Source organism: Carcharhinus amblyrhynchos, chromosome 25 (assembly GCF_965287045.1).
Source record: "Carcharhinus amblyrhynchos chromosome 25, sCarAmb.v2.hapA, whole genome shotgun sequence".
In the NCBI taxonomy this organism is placed as follows: Eukaryota; Metazoa; Chordata; class Chondrichthyes; order Carcharhiniformes; family Carcharhinidae; genus Carcharhinus; species Carcharhinus amblyrhynchos.
This window is the reverse complement of record NC_137348.1, coordinates 3,045,979-3,058,478: the sequence shown is the minus strand read 5'-3', so window position 1 is coordinate 3,058,478 and position 12,500 is coordinate 3,045,979.

The following is a 12,500-nucleotide window of genomic DNA, read 5'->3' as shown; positions in this document are numbered from 1 at the left end:
ACGATGTTAGGGAGGGACCTCCAGGGTTTTGACCCAGCCACAGTGAGGGAATGTGCAAGTAACATGAAATTGAACTGTAAAGACTTCTACAAGAAGGAAAGAGAAAGAAGAAAGGAAAATGAAAAGATTAGTGAAGACAGCTTCCTTACAAACAGGGGAACGTATAACAGAGAAAGAGGAATTAAACATTATTTTAGTCCTGTATTCATTGAGGAAGATACAAATAACTTTCCAGAAGTGCTGAGGAATGAATGCTTCAGTGCAGAGGAGCTGAAGGAAATTATTAGTAAAAAATAGCACTGGATAAATAAATGGGATTGAAAGCTGCTAAACCCCCAGGGCCAGATAACCTACATCCCGGGATACTGAGAGAGGTGGCCTTGGAATTAGTCAATGCATTGGTTATCACCTTCTAAAATTCTGGAATATTCCCAGCAGTTTGGAGGGTGTCAAATGTAACCCCAGTAAAAGGAAGAAGGGAGAAAACAGATAATTACAGTTAGCCTAACGTTAGTGGTTGGGGAAATGCTAAAGTCTGTTATAAAAGAGGCAATGTAAAAAGTCTGACAACACTTTTTACTGTGTTTACGCCAGTCCAACGCCGGCATACCCACATCATAAAAGAGGCAATAACAGGACACTTAAACTATCAACAAGAATGGACAAAGTCAGCATGGATTTATGAAAGGGAAATCATGTTTAACAAAGCCACTGGAGTTTTTTTGAGGACATCACTAGTAGAGTAGATAAGGGAGATGCAGTAGATGTGATGTATTTGGATTTTCAAAAAGCTTTTAATAAAATTCCACCTGAGAGATTAGTGTGTAAAATTAAACCGCATGGGATAGGGGATTAGATATTAGCTTGGATTTGCTGACAGGAAACAGGGAGTAGGAATAAAAGGGTCTTTTTCAAAGTGCAGACTGCGATTCGTGGGGTCCCACAGGGATCAGTGCCGGAACCCACGCTATTCACCACGTTTATCAAGGATTTGGATGAGGGAACCAAATGTAATATTTTCAAATTTGCTGATGACACAAAACTTGGTGGGATTGTGAGTTGTGAGGAGGCTTCAGACAATTCAGTGAGTGGGCAAATACACAGATGAAATGTAATGCAGATAAATGTGGAGTTACCCACTTCAGACAGAGAAACAGAATGACAGAGTTGTTTATACGGTGATAGAATGGCAAAATAAAGAGGGACCTGGGCGTCCTAGTGCACCAGTCACTGACAGCAAGCGGTTAGGAAGGCAGATGGAACGTTGGCCAAGAGGATTTGAGTACAGGAGCGAGGATGGATGACTGAGGCTGCACAGGGCCTCGGTGAGACCACACCTGGGGTGTTGTGCGCAGTTTTGGTCTCCTTGTCTGAGAAAGGATATGCTTACCACAGAGGGAGTGCAGCAAAGGTTCACCAGCCTGATTCCTGGATTGTCGTATGGGGAGAGATTGGGTCAACTGGGCCTGTATCCCCTGAAGAAGGAGAGGGGCCCTCATTGAAAGGTATAGAATTCTGACAGGCCAGAATAGGCTGGAAGCAGGAATATTGTATCCTTTGGCTGGGGGGGTGGGTCTAGAACAAGGGGTCACAGTCTCCGGATACACGGGAAGTGATTCAGAAATGAGATGAGAAAAGAGTTCTTCACTCAGGGGGTGGTGAAGCTGTGGAATTCTCTACCACAGAAAGCTGACAGAGTGAAAATACTAAACCGGGGAATGCTAACTACAACGGTATTGGGCAGGAGCTCGGGAATGTAGACTGGGGGCGGCTGTTTGAGGGTAAATCCACGTCCGATATATGGGAATCTTTACAAAGTCAGCTGTTAACAATTCCGCACAAGTATGTCCCCCAGGGTCTATCCCAGAATACTGAGAGAGGTGCGGGAAGAAATGGCTGAGGCCTTGGCCAAAATCTTTGTATCCTCTTTAGCCACGGGTACCAGAGGATTGGAGAGTGGCTGACATCGTTCCTCTGTTTAAGGAGGGCAGAAGAGACAATTTGGGAAATTAAAGGCCTGTGAGCCTTCCATCAGCGGTGGGGAAATGATTGGAGAAGATCCTTAGGGACAGGACGTGCTCACATCTTGGAGAGAACAGGCTTATTAGCGATTGGCTAAGAAGGTTTTGTGAAGGGGAGATTGTGACTCACAAACTTGATTGAGTTCTTTGAGGAAATGGCAAGAAACATTAACCAGGGCAGGGCAGCGGATGTTGTTTATATGGACTTTAGTAAAACCTTCAATAAGGTTCCTCGTGACAGGCTGGTATAGAAGGTGAAGTCAGATGGGATCTGAGGTGAGAGGGAGAAGGTTTAAAGAGATGTGAGGGGGAAGTTTTTCACACAGAGGGTGGGGAATGCCTGGAACGTGCTGCTGGAGGAGGGGGTGGGAGCAGATTCTGTAACAATGTTCAGGAGGCAGCTGGATAGATACATGAATATAGGGGAATAGAGAGATATGGACCACATAGAGGCAAGAAAGTATTAGGTTAGAGAGGCATCTGTGTTAGTGCAGACTTGGTGGGCTGAAGGGCCTGTTCCTGTGTGTTTTCCGTTCTGTGGAGACCAAATCACTGAATATATTGAAGAAAGAAGTACTAATTTCTATCACTGAAGGTGTTGGGGGGAATGGGGAGAGAGCAGGACTATGGCACTGAGATCGAGGAGCAGCCCCGATCACACTGAGCAGTGGAGCAGGCTCGAAGGACCGAATGGTCTACTCCTGCTTGTATTCTCGATGTTTCTATGAATGGTGTTGAACATTGAGCAGGCGTCATGAACATCCCCACCTCTGACCTGACGGAGGGAAGGTCATTGATGAAGCAGCTGAAGATAGAGTTATAGAGGTTTACAGCAGGGAAACAGGCCATTCGGCCCAACTTGTCCATGCTGCCTTTTTTTTTAAACCCCTAAGATAATCCCAATTGCCCGCATTTGGCCCATATCCCTCTATACCCCTCGTACCCATGTAACTGTCTAAATGCTTTTTATAAGACAAAATTGTACACACCTCTCCTACTGCCTCTGGCAGCTTGTCCCAGACACTCACCACCCTCTGTGTGAAACAATTGCCCCTCTCACCTTAAACCTCTGCCCTCTAGTTTTAGTCTCCCCTACCTTTGGGAAAAGATATTGACTATCTCGCTGATCTGTGCCCCTCATTATTTTATAGACCTCTATAAGATCACCCCTCAGCCTCCTGCACTCCAGAGAAAATGTCCCAGTCTATCCAGCCTCTCTTTATAACTCAATCCATCAAGTCCCAGTAGCATCCTAGTAAATCTTTTCTGCACTCTTTCTAGTTTAATAATATCCTTTCTATAATAGGGTGACCAGAACTGTACACAGTATTCCAAGTGTGGCCTTACCAATGTTTTGTACAACTCCAACAAGACGTCCCAACTCCTGTATTCAATGTTCTGACCAATGAAATCAAGCATGCCGAATGCCTTCTTCACCACTCTGTCCACCTGTGACTCCACTTTCAAGGAGCTATGAACCTGTACTCCTCGATCTCTTTGTTCTGTAACTCTCCCCAACCATTAACTAAGTAAGTCCTGCCCTGGTTCAATCAACCAAAATGCATCACCTCGCATTTATCTAAATTAAACTCCATCTGCCATTCGTCAGCCCACTGGCCCAATTGATTAAGATTCGGTTGCAATTGGAGATAACTTTCTTCACTGTCCACTATGCCACCAATCTTGGTATCATCTGCAAACTTACTAACCATGCCCCCTATATTCTCATCCAAATCATTAATATAAATGACAAATAACAGTGGACCCAGCACTGATCCCTGAGGCACACCACTGGCCAGAAGCTAATTTTGTATCCATTTAGATACCTCACCTTGGATCCCGTGAGATTTAACCTTATGCAACAACCTACCATGTGGTACCTTGTCAAAGACCTTGCTAAAATCCATGTAGATAACATCAACTGCACTGCCCTCATCTACCTTCTTGGTTACCCCTTCAAAAAACTCAGTCAAATTTGTGAGACATGATTTTCCACTCACAAAGCCATGCTGACTGTCCCGAATCAGTCCTTGTGTCTCTAAATGCCTGTAGATCCTGTTTCTCAAAATACCTTCCAACAATTTACCCACCACAGATGTGAGGCTCACCGGCCTGTAGTTCCCAGGCTTTTCCCTGCAGCCCTTTTTAAACAAAGGCACAACATTTGCCCCTCTCCGATCTTCACCCGTGACTATCGATGATTGAAATATCTCGGCTAATCTTAAGGTGCATCGAGGTAGATAAATCCCCGGGACCCGATGACGTGTATCCCAGGACACTGTGGGAGGCTAGGGAGGTAATTGTGGCAATTTCCTGCCTGGTATCCCACACTGTCCTGGGATATACATCAGGTTCCGGGGATTTATCTACCTTGATGCACTTTAGGACTTCCAGCACCTTCTTCTCTGTAATATGTTCACTCCTCAAGACATCACTATTTATTTCCCCAAGTTCCCGAACACCCATGCCTTTCTCAATAGTAAATACTGATGAGAAATATTTATTTAGGATCCCACCCATCTCTTGTGGATCCGCACACAGAAATCCTTGTTGGTCCTTACGAGGACCTACTCTCTTTCCCTTCTTAATCTTTTGTTCTTTGTGTATTTGTAGAAGTTCTTTGGATCATCCTTCACCTTATCTGCCAAAAGAATCCCATCTCTCTTTTTGCCCTCCTGATTTTTCTCTTAACTCCATTCCTGCACCCTCTGTACTCTTCAAGGGGTTCACTTCATCCCAGCTGCCTGAACATGTCATGTACCTCTTTCTTCTTCTTGGGTCAACACTTGGATAGTATCGCACTGTCAGAGGGTCAGTGCTGAGGGAGTGCCGCACTGTCAGAGATTCAGTACTGAGGGAGTGCCGCACTGTCAGAGGGTCAGTACTGAGGGAGTGCCGCACTGTCAGAGGGTCAGTGCTGAGGGAGTGCCGCACTGTCAGAGGGTCAGTGCTGAGGGAGTGCCGCACTGTCAGAGGGTCAGTGCTGAGGGAGCGCCGCACTGTCAGAGGGTCAGTGCTGAGGGAGTGCCGCACTGTCAGAGGGTCAGTGCTGAGGGAGTGCCGCACTGTCAGAGGGTCAGTGCTGAGGGAGTGCCGCACTGTCAGAGGGTCAGTGCTGAGGGAGTGCCGCACTGTCAGAGGGTCAGTGCTGAGGGAGTGCCGCACTGTCAGAGGGTCAGTGCTGAGGGAGTGCCGCACTGTCAGAGGGTCAGTGCTGAGGGAGTGCCGCACTGTCAGAGGGTCAGTGCTGAGGGAGTGCCGCACTGTGAGAGGGTCAGTGCTGAGGGAGTGCCGCACTGTCAGAGGGTCAGTGCTGAGGGAGTGCCGCACTGTCAGAGGGTCAGTACTGAGGGAGTGCCGCACTGTCAGAGGGTCAGTACTGAGGGAGTGCTGCACTGTCAGAGGGTCAGTGCTGAGGGAGTGCCGCACTGTCAGGGGGTCAGTGCTGACGGAGTGCCGCACTGTCAGAGGGTCAGTGCTGAGGGAGCGCCGCACTGTCAGAGGGTCAGTGCTGAGGGAGTGCCGCACTGTCAGAGATTCAGTACTGAGGGAGTGCCGCACTGTCAGAGGGTCAGTACTGAGGGAGTGCCGCACTGTCAGAGGGTCAGTACTGAGGGAGTGCTGCACTGTCAGAGGGTCAGTGCTGAGGGAGTGCCGCACTGTCAGAGGGTCAGTGCTGAGGGAGCGCCGCACTGTCAGAGGGTCAGTGCTGAGGGAGTGCCGCACTGTCAGAGGGTCAGTGCTGAGGGAGTGCCGCACTGTCAGAGGGTCAGTGCTGAGGGAGTGCCGCACTGTCAGAGGGTCAGTGCTGAGGGAGTGCCACACTGTCAGAAGAGCTGTCTTCCAGATGTGACACTAAACTGAGGATCTACCTTCATCCTGAAGTCATGGTAAAAAAATCCCATGGCCAAAAATTGAGGAAGAGCAGTGGGGTTGGGTAAGCGGTGGATGGAGGGGGGACAGGTGTGTGGGTGGGGAGTGGGGGCAGGTGTGTGGGTGGGGTGTGGGGGGGCAGTTTGTGTGGGAGGGGTTGGTGTGAGCAGTAGTGTGGAGGGGGTCTTTGCAATGTCCTGTGGGTCAATGTTTATCACATGAAAAGTGGAGGACCTGGGCCACCCTCAGGTTGCTCTCTCTGTGGGATCTTGCTGTGCCCAGATCCTCTCTCACATCAGCTCCGTCGGCGGACTTTACAAGAGTGCTAAACGGGCTGCGGGTGGGTCTGAGGACCATCCCGGGAGCGGGCGCAGGCCCCACTCGTCGTCGCGGGCCCTGGGCCCATCGCAGCGAGTGGGGCCGGTTCTCGTCGCCAATGGAACCGTTGCGGCTGGCGGGGGTGGGGTTGTGGGGGGCCGGCTATCGACAGCGGAATATCAACATGGACACCCCCCCCACACCCCCCACCACCATCCCCGCTCCCCCACCCACCCCGCCCCCCGCACAGCCCCCAGATCAGAGCCTGGCCCCACGGGGCATTAATCCCTCCGTGTCGATGTGTGTGGGAGCCGGGCCTCAGTGTTTGCACCGCGGGGGAGGGGTGCGAGAGGGGGGGGGGGTGCCCACAGCGACTCGCTCACACCGCCTGGGGTGCTGACACCGCCCCCCCACAGCCCGTCAGCCTCACATCCTCCCTCTCTCCCCTCCCCAGACACGGTGCAGTGAGAGTTGACGTGACAGAGAGGGCAGCTGGAGTTAGAGTCGGGCTCACGTGAGTGGGAGGATGGATGAATTCTCTGATTCTCTTGGCTGCCGTCAGTAGCTTGGAGCGAGAGCCCAAGGGAATCTCTCCATAGCAACCAGCTGTCAGTCAGTCTCCGCTCCCCATGTAAATTATTTTTGAATTTTATTAGCGTGCGTTCCGAGAGAGGCTCACTCCTCGCTGGCGATGTCAGAACTGATTTGAAAAATTAAAATTGTGCGATTGTTTTGGAGAAGCTTTGAACGGCTGGGGTGGGATGCTCACGTATGCAAATTGTAAGGGAGAATGTGCATCGCTAATGTCAAAACACTGAGTCTGTTTGCAGCGATTTCTATTCCTGAGATACGGACCGGTGGGGGGGGGGGGTTCGTTTTTACATATTTTTCTCAGGCTGCGTTTGTAAAATGAGCAACTCCATCTTCTCCGGGGATGCAGTTCAGCCCCAGGGGTTTATTTCACACAAGGATCTCTCCAGTTTGCCCCGGGTCGCTGTCTCAGGAGGTGACAGACTTTCCCCAGCCCCGGGACTCCCACCCCATTTCAGTCTCACCCACCCCCCCCCCCCAAATCCCCCGTTCCTTATCAGAGCTTCATTCCCCCACCCCCCCCCGCAAGCCCACGCCTCTCTCCCGAAGGTGGGCAATGGGGAGGATGCGTCTGGAATCCCCCCTTCCCAGATTATAAAAGGTGGTGAATGTAGCCCCAATCCGTCACGCAAACCAGCCTCCCATCCATTGACTCTGTCTACACTTCCCGCTGCCTTGGAAAAACAGCCGGTATAATTAAGGACCCCACGCATCCCGGACATTCTCTCTTCCACCTTCTTCCATCGGGAAAAAGTCTGAGGTCCCGTACCGACCGACTCAAGAACAGCTTCTCCCCTGCTGCTGTCAGACTCTTGAATGGACCTACCTCGCATTAAGTTGATCTTTCTCTACACCCTCGCAGTGACTGTAACACTACATTCTGTACCCTCTCCTTTCCTTCTCTCTGAACAGTATGCTTTGTCTGTATAGCACACAACAAACAATACTTTTCACTGTGTCCCAATAAATGAGACAATAATAAATCAAATCAAAAATTAGTAAGAGTGGACAGGTTTCGGGATCACATTCCTGCCCCCAATTCCAGCAGTATTTTACAGAGGAGGCTGTGATGCAGTGGTATTCTCAGTAGTAATCCCAGGGGAATGCTCTGGGGACCCGGGTTCGAATCCCACCACAGCAGATGGTGAAATTTGAATTCAATAAAAATCTGGAATTAAGAATCTACTGATGACCAGGAAACCATTGTCGATTGTCGGAAAAACCCATCTGGCTCAATAATGTCCTTTAGGGAAGGAAATCTGCCGTCCTTACCCTGTCTGGCCTACACGTGACTCCAGATCCACAGCACTGACCCTCTGACAGTGCGGCACTCCCTCAGCACTGACCCTCTGACAGTGCGGCACTCCCTCAGTACTGACCCTCTGACAGTGCGGCACTCCCTCAGCACTGACCCTCTGACAGTGCGGCACTCCCTCAGCACTGACCCTCTGACAGTGCGGCACTCCCTCAGCACTGACCCTCTGACAGTGCGGCGCTCCCTCAGCACTGACCCTCTGACAGTGCAACACTCCCTCAGCGCTGACCCTCTGACAGTGCGGCACTCCCTCAGCACTGACCCTCTGACAGTGCGGCACTCCCTCAGCACTGACCCTCTGACAGTGCGGCACTCCCTCAGCACTGACCCTCTGACAGTGCGGCACTCCCTCAGCACTGACCCTCTGACAGTGCGGCACTCCCTCAGTACTGACCTTCTGACAGTGCGGCACTCCCTCAGCACTGACCCTCTGACAGTGCGGCGCTCCCTCAGCACTGACCCTCTGACAGTGCGGCACTCCCTCAGCACTGACCCTCTGACAGTGCGGCGCTCCCTCAGCACTGACCCTCTGACAGTGCGGCACTCCCTCAGTACTGACCTTCTGACAGTGCGGCACTCCCTCAGCACTGACCCTCTGACAGTGCGGCGCTCCCTCAGCACTGACCTTCTGACAGTGCGGCACTCCCTCAGCACTGACCTTCTGACAGTGCGGCACTCCCTCAGCACTGACCCTCTGACAGTGCGGCACTCCCTCAGTACTGACCTTCTGACAGTGCGGCACTCCCTCAGCACTGACCCTCTGACAGTGCGGCACTCCCTCAGCACTGACCCTCTGACAGTGCGGCACTCCCTCAGCACTGACCCTCTGACAGTGCGGCACTCCCTCAGTACTGACCTTCTGACAGTGCGGCACTCCCTCAGCACTGACCCTCTGACAGTGCGGCGCTCCCTCAGTACTGACCCTCTGACAGTGCGACACTCCCTCAGCGCTGACCCTCTGACAGTGCGGCACTCCCTCAGCACTGACCCTCTGACAGTGCGGCACTCCCTCAGCACTGACCCTCTGACAGTGCGGCACTCCCTCAGCACTGACCCTCTGACAGTGCGGCACTCCCTCAGCACTGACCCTCTGACAGTGCGGCACTCCCTCAGTACTGACCTTCTGACAGTGCGGCACTCCCTCAGCACTGACCCTCTGACAGTGCGGCGCTCCCTCAGTACTGACCTTCTGACAGTGCGGCACTCCCTCAGCACTGACCTTCTGACAGTGCGGCACTCCCTCAGCACTGACCCTCTGACAGTGCGGCACTCCCTCAGTACTGACCTTCTGACAGTGCGGCACTCCCTCAGCACTGACCCTCTGACAGTGCGGCACTCCCTCAGCACTGACCCTCTGACAGTGCGGCACTCCCTCAGCACTGACCCTCTGACAGTGCGGCACTCCCTCAGTACTGACCTTCTGACAGTGCGGCACTCCCTCAGCACTGACCCTCTGACAGTGCGGCGCTCCCTCAGCACTGACCCTCTGACAGTGCGGCACTCCCTCAGCACTGACTCTCTGACAGTGCGGCACTCCCTCAGCACTGACCCTCTGACAGTGCGGCACTCCCTCAGCACTGACCCTCTGACAGTGCGGCACTCCCTCAGCACTGACCCTCTGACAGTGCGGCACTCCCTCAGCACTGACCCTCTGACAGTGCGGCACTCCCTCAGCACTGACCCTCTGACAGTGTGGCACTCCCTCAGCACTGACCCTCTGACAGTGCGGCACTCCCTCAGCACTGACCCTCTGACAGTGCGGCACTCCCTCAGTACTGACCTTCTGACAGTGCGGCACTCCCTCAGCACTGACCCTCTGACAGTGCGGCACTCCCTCAGCACTGACCCTCTGACAGTGCGGCACTCCCTCAGCACTGACCCTCTGACAGTGCGGCACTCCCTCAGTACTGACCTTCTGACAGTGCGGCACTCCCTCAGCACTGACCCTCTGACAGTGCGGCGCTCCCTCAGCACTGACCCTCTGACAGTGCGACACTCCCTCAGCGCTGACCCTCTGACAGTGCGGCACTCCCTCAGCACTGACCCTCTGACAGTGCGGCACTCCCTCAGCACTGACCCTCTGACAGTGCGGCACTCCCTCAGCACTGACCCTCTGACAGTGCGGCACTCCCTCAGCACTGACCCTCTGACAGTGCGGCACTCCCTCAGTACTGACCTTCTGACAGTGCGGCACTCCCTCAGCACTGACCCTCTGACAGTGCGGCGCTCCCTCAGTACTGACCTTCTGACAGTGCGGCACTCCCTCAGCACTGACCTTCTGACAGTGCGGCACTCCCTCAGCACTGACCCTCTGACAGTGCGGCACTCCCTCAGTACTGACCTTCTGACAGTGCGGCACTCCCTCAGCACTGACCCTCTGACAGTGCGGCACTCCCTCAGCACTGACCCTCTGACAGTGCGGCACTCCCTCAGCACTGACCCTCTGACAGTGCGGCACTCCCTCAGTACTGACCTTCTGACAGTGCGGCACTCCCTCAGCACTGACCCTCTGACAGTGCGGCGCTCCCTCAGCACTGACCCTCTGACAGTGCGGCACTCCCTCAGCACTGACTCTCTGACAGTGCAGCACTCCCTCAGCACTGACCCTCTGACAGTGCGGCACTCCCTCAGCACTGACCCTCTGACAGTGCGGCACTCCCTCAGCACTGACCCTCTGACAGTGCGGCACTCCCTCAGCACTGACCCTCTGACAGTGCGGCACTCCCTCAGCACTGACCCTCTGACAGTGTGGCACTCCCTCAGCACTGACCCTCTGACAGTGCGGCACTCCCTCAGCACTGACCCTCTGACAGTGCGGCACTCCCTCAGTGCTGACGCAGAGTGCTGGTCTGTGAGTTGTACTCAGTCTTTGGGCTGGTTGTTGAATCCAGGGCTGGGATTCTGAGTCACTGACCTTTGATTTTCCGCGATGAAACTGGAGCTGACGTCCTGCTGTCCAATCGGCAGCAACTCAACTTCAACATGGCAGAGAGTGGATTCCCTCGCACCCTCTCACACACCTTCCTCTGATGTGATTGGTGGACAGTTCCAAGCACCGAGCGGTCAGTGCTATCTCAGGAATATGGCGGGGAGGGCACAGGTCCAAGGATCTGCAGGTTAGGTGGATTGGTGAGGTAAATATGAGGTGTTACAGCGATAGGCCCTGAATAAGATGCTCTGTTGAGCGTTGGTACAGACTTGATGGGCTGAATGGCCTCATTCTGCCCTGTAGGGATCCTATGAATCAATGGTGTCAGAGGGTAAGGGGTTGTGTATGTGATCCTTGATGTCTGCTGTGCCAAGGAACTGCCTGCCCCTTATAAAATGATATATAGCATCATTACAATGAAGGAAAGACCCCTAATTATGTATCAAATATGGAAGTTCAAATAAGACTAACGAGACATACAAGTTGTCAATTCAGTTATTGATTGAATTGTGGTGGTGTTACTAAGAGACAAACATCGGAACCATATCCTGGAATCTAAACAAAGCCACAAAGTAACTAACTGTCATCTCTTGTGGAGATAATGGGAGACAATGAGAGCTGATAATCATCTCAGTTGGAATGATATGCAGTGAGCAATGTCCCAGGCTGGATTGTGGGTGTTCACCTTCCAGGAATGTGGAAAACCTAGGATGAAAACCAACTGTAAAACTTGGTCAACCAATGGTGGGTGTGTCAGCAGGTGTGACACAGGAGGAAGGTCAACAACAGTGGACCCCATGCAGAGGTTTTGTCGCAATTGTCTCTCTCTCTCCGTCTCTGGTTGCTGAAACAAACTCAATCAGAAAAGCAGCAGCCGCAAAGGAAACAGGGCCACAACTGAGCCAATCAGCGGAAGGCTGGAATCTCCAAACCGGCTGTTCACCTACTGAAGTCAGCACGACCAGAACCAGGAATGACTGCGTTCCTCCACCCGCTCCTCACGGACAAGTCAAAGATTGATATACTTTTTTGTGCTTAAATTTGGACTCAGTTCTCAGAGAACAGGAATGAGATCGAGAATCTGGTGAACTGGTGCGGCAATAATAATCTCTCCCTCAATGTTAGCAGAATGAAAGAGATAGTCATTGGCTTCAGGAAGTGTAAAGGAGAAATGCCCCTGTCTACATCAACGGGGATGAAGTAGAAAGGGTCGAGAGCTTCAAGTTTTTAGGTGTCCAGATCACCAACACCCTGTCCTGGTCCCCCCATGCCGACACTATAGTTCAGAAAGCCCCATCAACACCTCTACTTTCTCAGAAGGCTAAGGAAATTTGGAATGTCAGCGACGACGCTCATCAACTTTTACAGATGCCCCATAGAAAGCATTCTTTCTGGTTGTATCACAGCTCGGTCTGGGCTCCTGCTCTGCCCAAGACCGCAAGGAACTACAAAA